General features: G+C 38.9%; 1 pseudogene; it reads left to right on the forward strand.

The window, feature by feature from the left end:
• The first annotated feature begins 287 nt into the window (after positions 1-287).
• On the forward strand, positions 288-856 carry LOC138084647 (dynein axonemal light chain 1 pseudogene; annotated as a pseudogene).
• Positions 857-13,590: the final 12,734 nt, after the last annotated feature.

Here is a 13,590-nt window from a genome sequence, read left to right on the forward strand (position 1 = left end):
GCCTCGGAGTACAAAATGAAGCAGGACAAAAGCTAACAGAGTTTTGTCGGTCACAGCAAACACCCTCTTCCAACAACAGTGGAAAATTACTCAGTCTTTAAAAGAAAAAAAAAAGAAATCTTGTCATCTGCAATAGCATGGATAGACCTAGAGGATATTATGTTAAGTCAAATAAGTCAGAGAAAGGCAGATAATGTATGATTTCACTTATATGTGGAATGTAAAAAATGAAACAAATGAACAAACAGAACAAAACACAAACAGGAGTGACAGTAGCAAATGCCAGAATGGCAAAAGCAACAACAGTCAAAGAAGCACTAGCCAGAGGGGAAGAGAAAACCAGCCAGAAGCCATCTGAAGCCAGAGAGATAAAGCTGTATGCCCAGATTCCCCCTGTAGAGAAGATGGACATATCATTGTCCACACATTCCAACTGTGAGAAGCTTTCACTGACTACAAACTGTGTTGAAAAAACTGCAAACCTAATGACTTAAAAACCTTAAGAATATTGTCTTTAGGAAGAAACAACACAAACAACTTAAATGAACTGGAAGTAGTAGGGGACACATTAGAAGAACTGTGGATTCCCTACAATTTTATTGAGCAGTTGAAAGGGACCCATGTAATGAAGGAACTGAAGATTCTTTACATGTCTAATAACCTGGTTAAAGACTAGGCTGAATTTGTGAAGCTGGCAGAACTGCCATGCCTAGACCTGGTGTTTGTAGGCAATCTCTTGGAATCGAAACATTCTGCTGAGGGGAACTGGATTGAAGAGGCAACCAAGAGAATGCCCAAACTGAAAAAGCTAGATGGTACCCCAGTAGTTAAAGAAGATGAGGAAGAAGGTAACTAACACTACATTTTCTACTTTGTGTTAATTTCTTTAAATATCGTAAGAATAGATAAGTTTTAAATAGTTGTCTATTTTAAAGATTCTGTGTGGGGCAAATGGTTCTTAAACCTCTCATTCCTTTCTTATATTCACTTAAACCTATTCAGTATTTCTCCAACAATAACACCAACCTTATATATTCTAGTTCTTTTTTTAGAAACTATACATTTTCAGTTTTTTCTTCAGTCCCAGTTACATACTGTGTGGCCCCATCTACTGAAACCTTTATAGTCTGGTCATTTTTAACAACAAAAGAATAAGTGTGTTGCTTTATTCGGTTTGTTTAGATTTTTTAGGCCAGGCATTTAAATATATACACCTAACTTTTGAATCTGTAGGCCATCTTTCCTGAAGGTCCATCTCTTTATGACTCAGTAGCACAAATGTGTCATGCGTTTGGTTTGGGAAGAGTTCCTCTTAGAAATACAGCAGCAGCCCTAGAATCAAGACACCAAAGTTGAATTAGAAGAGATAGGGTGAAAAAAGGAAAAATTAGTACCTTGGTGGCCTTATAGCCCATGTTATATTTATTTACCTTTTGTTCCACAAGTGTGTGCATTGTCAACTGGAATTTACATTGTGTTAACCTCCACATCCACTCAAGTCCTGTGCACAATCAGCCACTTGTTCTATGATCCAAGTCAGTGGTTAAAATGACTGCCATGATCACCCCTTTGACCAATACTTTGGCCTTATTACACATGTGGACCTGATCATAGGCAAATTTTTTTGGTTTATACTTCCTTGTTTGTTTGATAAGGAAATGCAGATAAGCAGTAGTTATATTTAAATTCCTAGACTAAACGTTGATTATTCATATTTTTAAAATTTTTCCCTAATAACTTCGGTCTATTGACTCTCATGTTGAAAGAAGTAATTGGTGTAAAGGTATAGAGCTTAAAAGACTGAATTTGGTACCTTTCAATAAGTCAAATTTAGTATTTCAAAATATATTTTTAGAAATGTTTAACAGCTCTAAAAATGAATTATGTAAATAGTCGGGGAAGGAAAAGAGATGTCTCATTACAGAATCCCAGGCAAATGGCAATATTTTTAAGGACTGCCTCTTCTGTGAAGGATACTAGGTGACTTAACCTCAGAACTGCAAAGCAATAGCTGGATGCAGAGTTTAGAATTTATCATATATGAAAAATTGTTTTTGGAAAATGCAAGATATGGTAGTCAGTAATCCAGATGAAGTCCATAGTAGGCCATGGCTGAGTCACTAACAGATTGCAAAAAAGAAGTCAAGAAGCCCTCTGCCAAACTGTGACGAAAGTCCTGCAATCAGAGACTATTAATGCTTGCTATTAATATTTCCCCATTTACTTGTGTAAAACCAGTCAAAGAAACAAAACTGGTCCTGGCTTTCAGAAGTTTTCAGCTATCATTTAAGTAGGAACTACATGATTTCTCTGAATCACTCTGATCAAAAGGGACCACTGCTTTGACAATCAATTGTAAATAAAAGCTTAGTACTTTTTTAGCTTACTTTTGCTCTTCCTTAGTTTGATAGGAAGAAATCTTTGCTCTGACTGGCTTATACAGTCAGAGCCTTTGAGTATTTCTTTTCCGAAACATAGACAATGAGAATTACCCTTGGTGATATTTAAGTCCCTGAATTATAAACTAAGAGGAAAAATGATCTTTTCTTGTACTTTGCACTTCATCTAGTTGGTAAGTTTGAAGCCATGTTGCTACACATGGATGTATTTTCAAAAGTTACACTGGAAGTGAATATAATAGGGAATGAATGAATTATTTCATATTATTTATAAAATGGCTTACACTGTTGATTTTTTAAATTCTGTAGTATAGAAACTAATTTTCTGTTTCTCCTTTAAAAAAAATTAATTGGAGGCTAATTGCTTTATCTTCTTGTTTCTTAATGTCTTTTAATTACTGGTAGTTCTCAGAGAAGTGTAGGTGCTTTTCTGTATTCATTTCACTCAAAATTTATAATTCAGTTTCACTCAACAAATATTTGAATGACTTCTGTGCATCTTTTTCTTAGAATTAGAGCCAGAATTCATGTCATTAGAAAATGAAAGATAAGGTATATGAAGAAGTTCAGAATATTCTTTCAAATAATTCTTTATGTCATCCTTTACTGCTGCAAATTTAGCTGATAGTAAATATTTTCCATTTATGCTTCTTGGATTAGATATTTGACCTCCTTGGAATGGATTCTTCTCTGTGTTCCTTGTTTAAAGCATAATGCCATTTTAGTGGATCATTCAATTTCTTCTATTCCTGTAGTGATGGAATCAGTGAAAGTGAAAAGTGAAGGTCTCTCAGTTGTGTCTGACTCCTTGTGATGCTATGGACTGTAGCCCTCCAGGCTCCTCTGTCCATGGAGTTCTCCAGGCCAGAATCCTGGAGTGGGGAGCTGTTCCCTTCTGGGGATCTTCCCAACCCAGGGATTGAACCAGGGTCTCCTACACTGCCCACACATTCTTTACCAGCTGAGCCACCAGGGAATCAGTACAGTATTTTAATTCTTCACAGGAAATTTTATTATAGCCTAATGAGGAATTCAGCTTTCCTATGTTCCCTAATTCTAATCTTATGTTTGTATTACCCAGTCAGGTCTTGAAAGACTTTTGTGTTCTTTGTAAATAGGAGTTTGTTCCTTTAAACCAGAGTTTCAAAACCTGGAACTATTAATATTTTATGCTGGATAGTGTTGCAGGGGATGGCTGTTCCTTGTAGTATGGGATATTTAGCAGCATCTCTGGCTTTTACCCACTAGATGCCAGTAGAACACTCTCCCAATTTGTGACAACCGAAGTGTCTTTAGACATTGCCATCTGTCCTTTGGGAAATAAGGGTGGGAACAGATTCGCCCCTGGTTAAGAACCAGTGCTTTGTAGCAACATTCCTTTTTCCAAAGTCCATTTGTTTTCAGTCTGTAATCATATGCTACCTGAGTTGTTTCAGAGAAGGTGATGTATTTGATAATCATGGATGGAAGGAAATAGTCACTGGTGTTTTCTTCTGTAATGCTCTTTTAAATAATTTTTATGTAACATTAGAAAGTCAGGGCTGGAAGGCTCAACTTATGTTTTTCAGCAGGGTCTCCACTTTTATTGTTTAGCATTCTTAGTTATTTTTGGACAATAAGTATTAATCTACCTCTCCTTGCTATCAATAGAATCCAACTTTATGATAGTTTTGCTTTGCCTCTGAAGTTTAACATTTTGAGTATACTTTAGAAAACAGATCATCATTCTTCAGGTGTTCTTGATTCATTCATTGTCCAATAATGCACAAATTCTGTAGACTGTAGCAGTCATTAAATAAGAAAATATTGTTTTGCCAAGAAAATGTACTGGTCATAGGAAACACCCTCTTCCAACAACACAAGAGAAGACTGTACACATGGACATCACCAGATGGTCAACACCGAAATCAAATTGATTATATTCTCTGCAGCAAAAGATGGAGAAGCTGTATACAGTCAACAAAAACAAGACCAGGAGCTGACTGTGGCTCATATCATGAACTCCTTATTACCAAATTCAGACTTAAATTGAAGAAAGTGGGGAAAACCGCTAGACCATTCAGGTATGACCTAAATCAAATCCCTTATGATTATACAGTGGAAGTGAGAAATAGATTTAAGGCCCTAGATCTGATAGATAGAGTGCCTGATGAACTATGGAATGAGGTTTGTGACATTGTACAGGAGACAGGGATCAAGACCATCCCCATGGAAAAGAAATACAAAAAAGCAAAATGGCTGTCTGGGGAGGCCTTACAAATAGCTGTGAAAAGAAGAGAGGCAAAAAGCAAAGGAGAAAAGGAAAGATATAAGCATATCAATGCAGAGTTCCAAAGAATAGCAAGAAGAGATAAGAAAGCCTTCTTCAGCGATCAATGCAAAGAAATAGAGGAAAAGAACAGAATGGGAAAGACTAGAGATCTCTTCAAGAAAATTAGAGATACCAAGGGAACATTTCATGCAAAGATGGGCTCGATAAAGGACAGAAATGGTCTGGACCTAACAGAAGCAGAAGATATTAAGAAGAGGTGGCAGGAACACATGGAAGAACTGTACAAAAAAGATCTTCACGACCCAGATAATCATGATGATGTGATCACTCATCTAGAGCCAGACATCCTGGAATGTGAAGTCGAGTGGGCCTTAGAAAGCATCACTATGAACAAAGCTAGTGGAGGTGATGGAATTCCAGTTGAGCTGTTTCAAATCCTGAAAGATGATGCTGTGAAAGTGCTGCACTCAATATGCCAACAAATTTAGAAAACTCAGCAGTGGCCACAGGACTGGAAAAGGTCAGTTTTCATTCTAATCCCAAAGAAAGGCAATGCCAAAGAATGCTCAAACTACAGCACAATTGCACTCATCTCACACACTAGCAAAGTAATGCTCAAAATTCTCCAAGCCAGGCTTCAGCAATACATGAACCGTGAACTTCCTGATGTTCAAGCTGGTTTTAGAAAAGGCAGAGGAACCAGAGATCAAATTGCCAACATCCGCTGGATCATCGAAAAAGCAAGAGAGTTTCAGAAAAATATCTATTTCTGCTTTATTGACTATGCCAAAGCCTTTGACTGTGTGGATCACAATAAACTGTGGAAAATTCTGAAAGAGATGGGAATACCAGACGACCTGACCTGCCTCTTGAGAAATCTGTATGCAGGTCAGGAAGCAACCGTTAGAACTGGACATGGAACAACAGACTGGTTCCAAATAGGAAAAGGTGTACGTCAAGGCTGTATATTGTCACCCTGCTTATTTAACTTATATGCAGAGTACATCATGAGAAACGCTGGGCTGGAAGAAGCACAAGCTGGAATCAAGATTGCCAGGAGAAATATCAATAACCTCAGATATGCAGATGACACCACCCTTATGGCAGAAAGTGAAGAGGAACTCAAAAGCCTCTTAATGAAAGTAAAAGAGGAGAGTGAAAAAGTTGGCTTAAAGCTCAACATTCAGAAAATGAAGATCATGGCATCCAGTCCCATCACTTCATGGGAAATAGATGGGGAAACAGTGGACACAGTGTCAGACTTTATTTTTTGGGTATCCAAAATCACCGCAGATGGTGACTGCAGCCATGAAATTAAAAGATGCTTACTCCTTGGAAGAAAAGTTATGACCAACCTAGATAGCATATTTAAAAGCAGAGACATTACTTTGCCGACTAAGGTCTGTCTAGTCAAGGCTATGGTTTTTCCAGTGGTCATCTATGGATGTGAGAGTTGGACTGTGAAGAAGGATGAGCACTGAAGAACTGATGCTTTTGAACTGTGGTGTTGGGGAAGACTCTTGAGAGTCCCTTGGACTGCAAGGAGATCCAACCAGTCCATCCTGAAGGAGATCAACCCTGGGATTTCTTTGGAGGGAATGATGCTGAAGCTGAAACTCCAGTACTTTGGCCACCTCATGCGAAGAGTTGACTCATTGGAAAAGACTCTGATGCTGGGAGGGATTGGGGGCAGGAGGAGAAGGGGATGACAGAGGATGAGATGGCTGGATGGCATCACGGATTCAATGGACATGAGTCTGAGTGAACTCCGGGAGTTGGTGATGAACAGGGAGGCCTGGCGTGCTGCGATTCATGTGGTCACAAAGAGTCGGACACGACTGAGCGACTGAACTGAACTGAATTATATATGAAAGTAGCTGGTGTAGACAGTGGTTTTGCATGTGACCAGAAGAATGTCTGGTCAAGATAACTTGGCTGGTAACTTGGTATGGTTACTGGATCCATTCCACAAATAGAGGTGGTATAAGACATGTTAATGTGGTTCCTCTGTAGAAAGAGAAATTTTGACTTGAATAGATACTTCTGATACCTCTTACCAGTGGTCTAAAGTAGAATAAGGAGGAGTAAGAAATGAATCTTAACTCTTAACTTATCCTCAGAGTTGGTGATGTATAAGTTGAGTTGAAGGTAGTTGTCTATGTGACCCAAAATCGTCTAGCTGGATTTTTCTTAGGACTAAATGGAAAAAGCATAGGGCCTAGAAAGGTTGGATTAAGACATTAACTTTAAAAAAAAACTGGGGGGGGAAGTGTCAAAGCATCAATCACAAGTAGTCTGATTGTCTAACTACAATCTGATTGTCTGTTTACAAAGACCTTACATTGTAAATATTGGCAAAGGGAGAAAAATAACCGTTAAATTGAAAGTTATCCTTTAGCAGAAAGCAATTCCTTTGGCATGCATTTTATTTGGCCTGCTTAATATGCCAGGAGATATATCAATAACCTCAGATATGCAGATGACACCACCCTTATGGCAGAAAGTGAAGAGGAACTCAAAAGCCTCTTGATGAAAGTGAAAGAGGAGAGTGAAAAAGTTGGCTTAAAGCTCAACATTCAGAAAACGAAGATCATGGCATTCGGTCCCATCACTTCATGGGAAATAGATGGGGAAACAGTGGAAACAGTGTCAGACTTTATTTTTGGGGGCTCCAAAATCACTGCAGATGGTGACTGCAGCCATGAAATTAAAAGACACTTGCTCCTTTGAAGAAAAGTTATGAGCAACCTAGACAGTATATTCAAAAGCAGAGACATTACTTTGCCGACTAAGGTCTGTCTAGTCAAGGCTATGGTTTTTCCAGTGGTCATCTGTGGATGTGAGAGTTGGACTGTGAAGAAGGATGAGCACTGAAGAACTGATGCTTTTGAACTGTGGTGTTGGAGAAGACTCTTGAGAGTCCCTTGGACTGCAAGGAGATCCAACCAGTCCATCCTGAAGGAGATCAACCCTGGGATTTCTTTGGAGGGAATGATGCTGAAGCTGAAACTCCAGTACTTTGGCCACCTCATGCGAAGAGTTGACTCATTGGAAAAGACTTTGATGCTGGGAGGGATTGGGGGCAGGAGGAGAAGGGGACGACAGAGGATGAGATGGCTGGATGGCATCACTGACTCGATGGATGTGAGTCTGAGTGAACTCTGGGAGTTGGTGATGGACAGGGAGGCCTGGCGTGCTGCGATTCATGGGGTCGCAAAGTGTCAGACACGACTAAGCGACTGAACTGAACTGAGTATGTCTGTAAAAACAAATGCAGTGCAGCAGATCTGGTGCTTCTAACACAGCTAACTTGACCATATTCCTTTATCTTCACTTTAGCATGAGTGTTTTTAAACAAAGTGCAATCAAAAAAAATTAAGTGTATTTTTTTTTAATCACTGAGCTTTTAGAAATCCTTCATTTATATCTCCATTCCTGCTTTATTATCAACCAGTGAATACAAAGGAATAAAATGAGCACTAGACTGAGTATTACCTTTTTCTAACCTAAGATAAATTTTCACTTGACATTCGGAGGAGTCATAACTGAATTCTAGTCAATTTCCCATATTGGGCTGGTTAGAAGGGAACCAGCCAACCAAATTATGATCTAGCAAATTTAACAAGGAGGTGAGGGAGAAGAAGCTATTTTACAGTAAATTTGCACTTTAAAATAAATTGGATGTTGGTGGAAAGTATTTTCAAAGGGCAGATGGATAAATACCTAGAGTGCATGTGGATATTTATTAGAAAATTAAAGTTCATCCTAAGCCCACTGGAGCTGTAGTTGTGTGTCAACATAATCAGAGTCAGGATTTCCCTATTCCCTAGCTGGTGTCATCTTCCATGTCTGCTTCATCAACAGTCATCCCTCTAGGGGATTTATTAAGTAGAATTCTGCTACTTATAATGGAAACTTTGTGAGTTTTCTTTCCTATATCTAGGTTTTAAAAATTAATTTAGATGTTGGCTAGATTAAGTTGTGGCTAATGTTACAAGGGTGAGACGTTCTTTGCTTTTTTGATCAGCAGGGTACCTGCGTCTGAGGTGCTATTGCCTCGAGGATCAATCTCATCAAAAGACCAGTGAGTTGGTAGCCATAGAGAACATACATATAGGCAGCTCCTTCTCCCAGGGTGTCAGTCATGGTCACAAGCATCATTCCAGAGTCTTTGGCATCTAGAACCAAAGACTCCATTCTTTTCCATTTTGAAGAACATTTTAACATGTATTAATATTTTGGTATTAATAATCTTTTATATGCAGGAATTCTGTAACATGACTTTATGACTAAACTTATTGTGTTAAATTATTTAGAAATGTTGAGTTTCTGAATGTTATTTTGTAAGACTTATTTTAAAATAATAATAAATTCTGTTATAAAAAAAAAATACACAAACAGATTCATAGATCTAGAGAAAAAACAGGTTGTTGCCCGAAGGGAGGGAGGTAGGGAGATGAGGAAAAGAGGTGAAGGAGATTAAGAGGTACAAACTTAAAGTTTCAAAGTGAGTCACTGGGCTGAAATGAACACTGTGGGGAATATGATCAGTATTTATATAACATCTTTGTATTGTGACAGATTGTAACTAGATTTGTTGTGGTGATCATTTTGTAATTCATAGAAATAGCAAATAACTACATGTGTCCCAGGAACTAACATATGGGTTCAATTATGCTTCAAAAATAAACAAACTCTTAGAAAAAGAGATCAGATTTGTGGTGTGTGATAAGGGGGATTGAATGAAGATGCTCAAAAGGTACAAACTTACAGTTATAAGATAATTCAGCTCTGTTCAGTTCAGTCCAGTTCAGTTGCTCAGTCATGTCTGACTCTTTGTGACCCCATGAATTGCAACACACCAGGCCTCCCTGTCCATCACCAGCTCCTGGAGTTTACCCAAACTCATATCCACTGAATGTAATATATAACATGACTAATATAATTAACATGGTTGTATATTATATATGAAAGTTATTGAGAGAGAAATCCTAAGAATTCTTATAACCAAGCAGGATCACATGGGGCCTTCCTGGGAGCAGATCTCTCCTCCATATCCTCTGCTTTAGCTCCTCTCTGAAGTACTAAGATAATAGAATCTGCTGCACATTTCCTGAGTTGTTTTACAGATGTGAAAAATCCCCACCAAATGGAAGATGTTAACTACTTGATGACCATGAGCACATAGGCCTAGGCCTAAGGATTGATAGTGTTAATCCCTGTGACACCACCCTGTTACCTCACCATCACCCAGCTAGAACTGTGTATGAGCTGATTACACAACCAAGAATGCCCCTCCCTCACCTTGCTCTTAAAAATGGTTTCCTGAAACCCCTTGGAGAGTTTGGGGGTTTTGAGATCCACCCACCTGTTCTTCTTATTTTGATGCCTTTATAATAAAGCTGCACTTTCCTTCACCACAACTGGTATCAGTGGATTGACTTTAGCACATGGATGAGTGGGCCTGGGTTTGGTTCAGTAACATTCTCATCACAAGGAAAAAATATTTTATTTTGTATTGCTCTGAGATTATGGATGCTCACTAGATTTATTGTGGTAATCATTTCATGATATATGGAAGTCAAATCATTATGATGTACACTGAACTTATACAGTACTATATGTCAATTCTATCTCAATTAAACAGGAAGAAAAAATATTTTTAAAAATTATGTGCAATCATAGATAAATGTACTATAGCCTGCACAGCTGGTAGAGAGTCCTCCTGCAAAGCAGGAGACCCTGGCTCAATTCTTGGGCAGGGAAGATCCCCTGGAGAAGGAAAAGGCTACTCACTCCTGTGTTCTTGGACTTCCCTGATGGCTCTGTTGGTAAAGAATCTGCCTGCAACGCGGGAGACGTGGGTTTGATCCCTGGATTGGTAAGGTCCTCTGGAGAAGGGCACGGCAACCCATTCCAGTATTCTTACCTGAAAAATCCCCATGGACAGAGCAGCCTGGTGGGCTACAGTCCACAGGGTCGCAAAGAGTCCAACATGACTGAGCAACTAAGCACAGCACATGATTGTATTGGGGTAATGCTAGTTCTGTGACAGATGATAGATAAATGGATAAATATTATATAATGGCTACTGCTTATTGAGTCGGAGAAGGCAATGGCACCCCACTCCAGTACTCTTGCCTGGAAACTCCCATGGATAGAGCAGCCTGGTAGGCTGCAGTCCATGCGGTCGCTACGAGTCGGACACAATGGAGTGACTTCACTTTCACTTTTCACTTTCATGCACTGGAGAAGGAAATGGCTACCCCCTCCAGTGTTCTTGCCTGGAGAATCCCAGGGACAGGGGAGCCTGGTGGGCTGCCGTCTATGGGGTCGCACAGAGTTGGACACGACTGAAGCGACTTAGCAGCAGCAGCAGCAGCTTATTGAGTAATGTCAGGCACTTTACCAAGAGCTCTTTATGTGTTATTTAACCCAAGGGGTAAGGATTTTACAGATGAAGAATAAGTTTAGAAAGATTTTCATTTGCCCAATACCATACAGCTAAAGGTGGGAGATAGAATTTTAACGGAGATCTTTGATATCCCAGTGGAAAACTGACTGCTATATTCTACTCTTTCACATTAACTCCCACATATCATTCGAAATAGTTTCTTTTAATTCTGCCCACTTATAAGCAAATGTCAAGATCCTAAAGCCTATCAGTGGATGTATTTCTGGGAACTTAGGGACTTTTACACTATTTCTCAACAAATATTTCTGGTTACGATAGGTCAGTTTCTAAATATCATCTATAACTGATGTATTACTTTTTATTCAATATTTTTATACTGCAACAGTTGGCTACAGGAGCAGGAGTGGCTCCCAAACCAATGAGCAAGATGCTGCCATCTTGTGGCCTTTTTTGTAAGACCAAACACGTAATCCAAGAGTGAGGATTACCCAAGATAAAATTCTGAACACACCAGCCATTTTGCCATCCTTCTTTTGTCTTTCTACCTGTAACATCAATTTGTCTCTCCAAATATAATACTAAGAATGAATAAACACAGCAACAAAAGAAAATAATACAAACTAAAGACAAAATAATAAAGTTATCCTCTCCTACTATTTACTAGTAGCCTATTACCTTGATCAAGTTATTCAACTTTTCTGGGTTTGAGATTTTCTTAACTGTAAAATGTGGACAAAAACACTTATAGTATTGTTTAAGAAAATAAAATATAAATGTAAAGATCCTGGCAAAATTGTGGCCATGTGAAAAATATTAGTTCATTACTCCCTTCCCCTCTTTCCTAACCCTTCTTTTCCTTGATTTCTAAGTTCTTCCCACTTAAGATATCTTAGTCTTCTGTTTTCTGTTCACTTTCCTAAGTATTTTCTCCATTGTCCTTTCTGTTTCTGACGCTACCCTATAGCCACCCCCCATACACACACACACACACACACACACACACAGAGAACAGTGTCCATCAGTTAACCCTTACCAAGGTAAGGTCAGACTTGCTAAACCTCTCTATATTATCCAGATAACCATCCCAAAACATCCCCCAACTGGGTTTAGCTGAGCAATTTTCCCATTACAGCACTTTATGATCCTGAGCCTGGAACACTCAGATACTGCTTATCCCTTGACTCTGACCCTCTCACTCCAACCCTGGGAAACCTGACACACACACACCTCAATGCCCTCCTGATCTCATTGCCCAGCGTGCTCCTACTCCCACAGATCACTCTGCTCTGCTCACTGGCCTCCTTCCATTTGCTGCTCCATTTGGCTGAAAGGCTGTCCTGGATATTCACATGGTTTAATCCCTCACTTCTATAAACTCCTGCTCAAATATCACCTTATCAGAGATAACGTCCTTGACATTCTATATAACTATATAAAAAAGCACAAGCACACAAAACCCCAGCCACTTCCCATCCCCTTTACTCTACTTTGTTTTATAGTACTTCTAACCACCTGTCATACTGTTACTACACTAGAGCAAAGGTGAATGAGTTGGTAGCTCCTTCTGTGGGAGGCCAAGGTTCACTGAGTGGAAGGCCAAGATTCACTTAGTGGGGTATTGGGTCCTCAGCAGTGGATTATTCCTGGAAACATGAATTATTACATATGTTAGCTGGTGATAACACATGTAAGATAAAGCTATAGAAATTCAATTTTCATTCTTGCTGCTGCCACTCCTAAGTATGTAATCTATCTTCCTTTCCATCTTAGAATGTCTGCTTCTTCTGGTTTCATTTGATTTTAATGTTTACCATTTAGAGTAGGAATTCTAAACCCAGAGTTCATAAAGGGATTTCAAAGGTTTCATGAACAACTTGAAATTATTGGCAAATTTTGGGGATATTTTTGTTTTCTGGGGCAAATGTTCAGGACATTGATAAGATTCAAAGAGCCTATCACTCCCTCAAAAAAAAATAAAGATTAAAAATCGTAGTCTTAGGAATGACAGCATAATAGTCCTCTAACCTAACATGCATAATATCTATCATTCTTTAATAGTATCCTTTCTCAATAGCTAAACACCAACAGGAAAAGGATAGTATTTATTCACTGCTAGCAGACTGGCTGGCACCTACTGATTCTTAATAAGTACTTATTGAATGAATGAAGACTCCATGGTGATAAGAGCCTAATAATTAGACATTCTGTCCATAATCTTCATTGAGCCAGATATGCTCTGGGGTGGGCGGGGTGGTGCCCAGTTAGATCCAGTTAGATTCTGTTCACCATCTAGAGATAAGGGAAGAATTACTCCTACTGAAAAACATAAATATCATTTTTAACAGAGAAAAAGCCACCACAATACACACTGTAAGAGAAATTGATTAAAGATGAAATAGCTAGTTGAGCATCGGAAAGGGAACAGTGAATGGGAAGTTATACAGAGTGAAATTCAGAAAGAGGTATTTCCCATAACCAGAATTCAAACAGTTTATAATCCTGAC

The sequence above is a fragment of the Capricornis sumatraensis genome, chromosome 8 (assembly GCF_032405125.1).
Source record: "Capricornis sumatraensis isolate serow.1 chromosome 8, serow.2, whole genome shotgun sequence".
Lineage (NCBI taxonomy): Eukaryota > Metazoa > Chordata > Mammalia > Artiodactyla > Bovidae > Capricornis > Capricornis sumatraensis.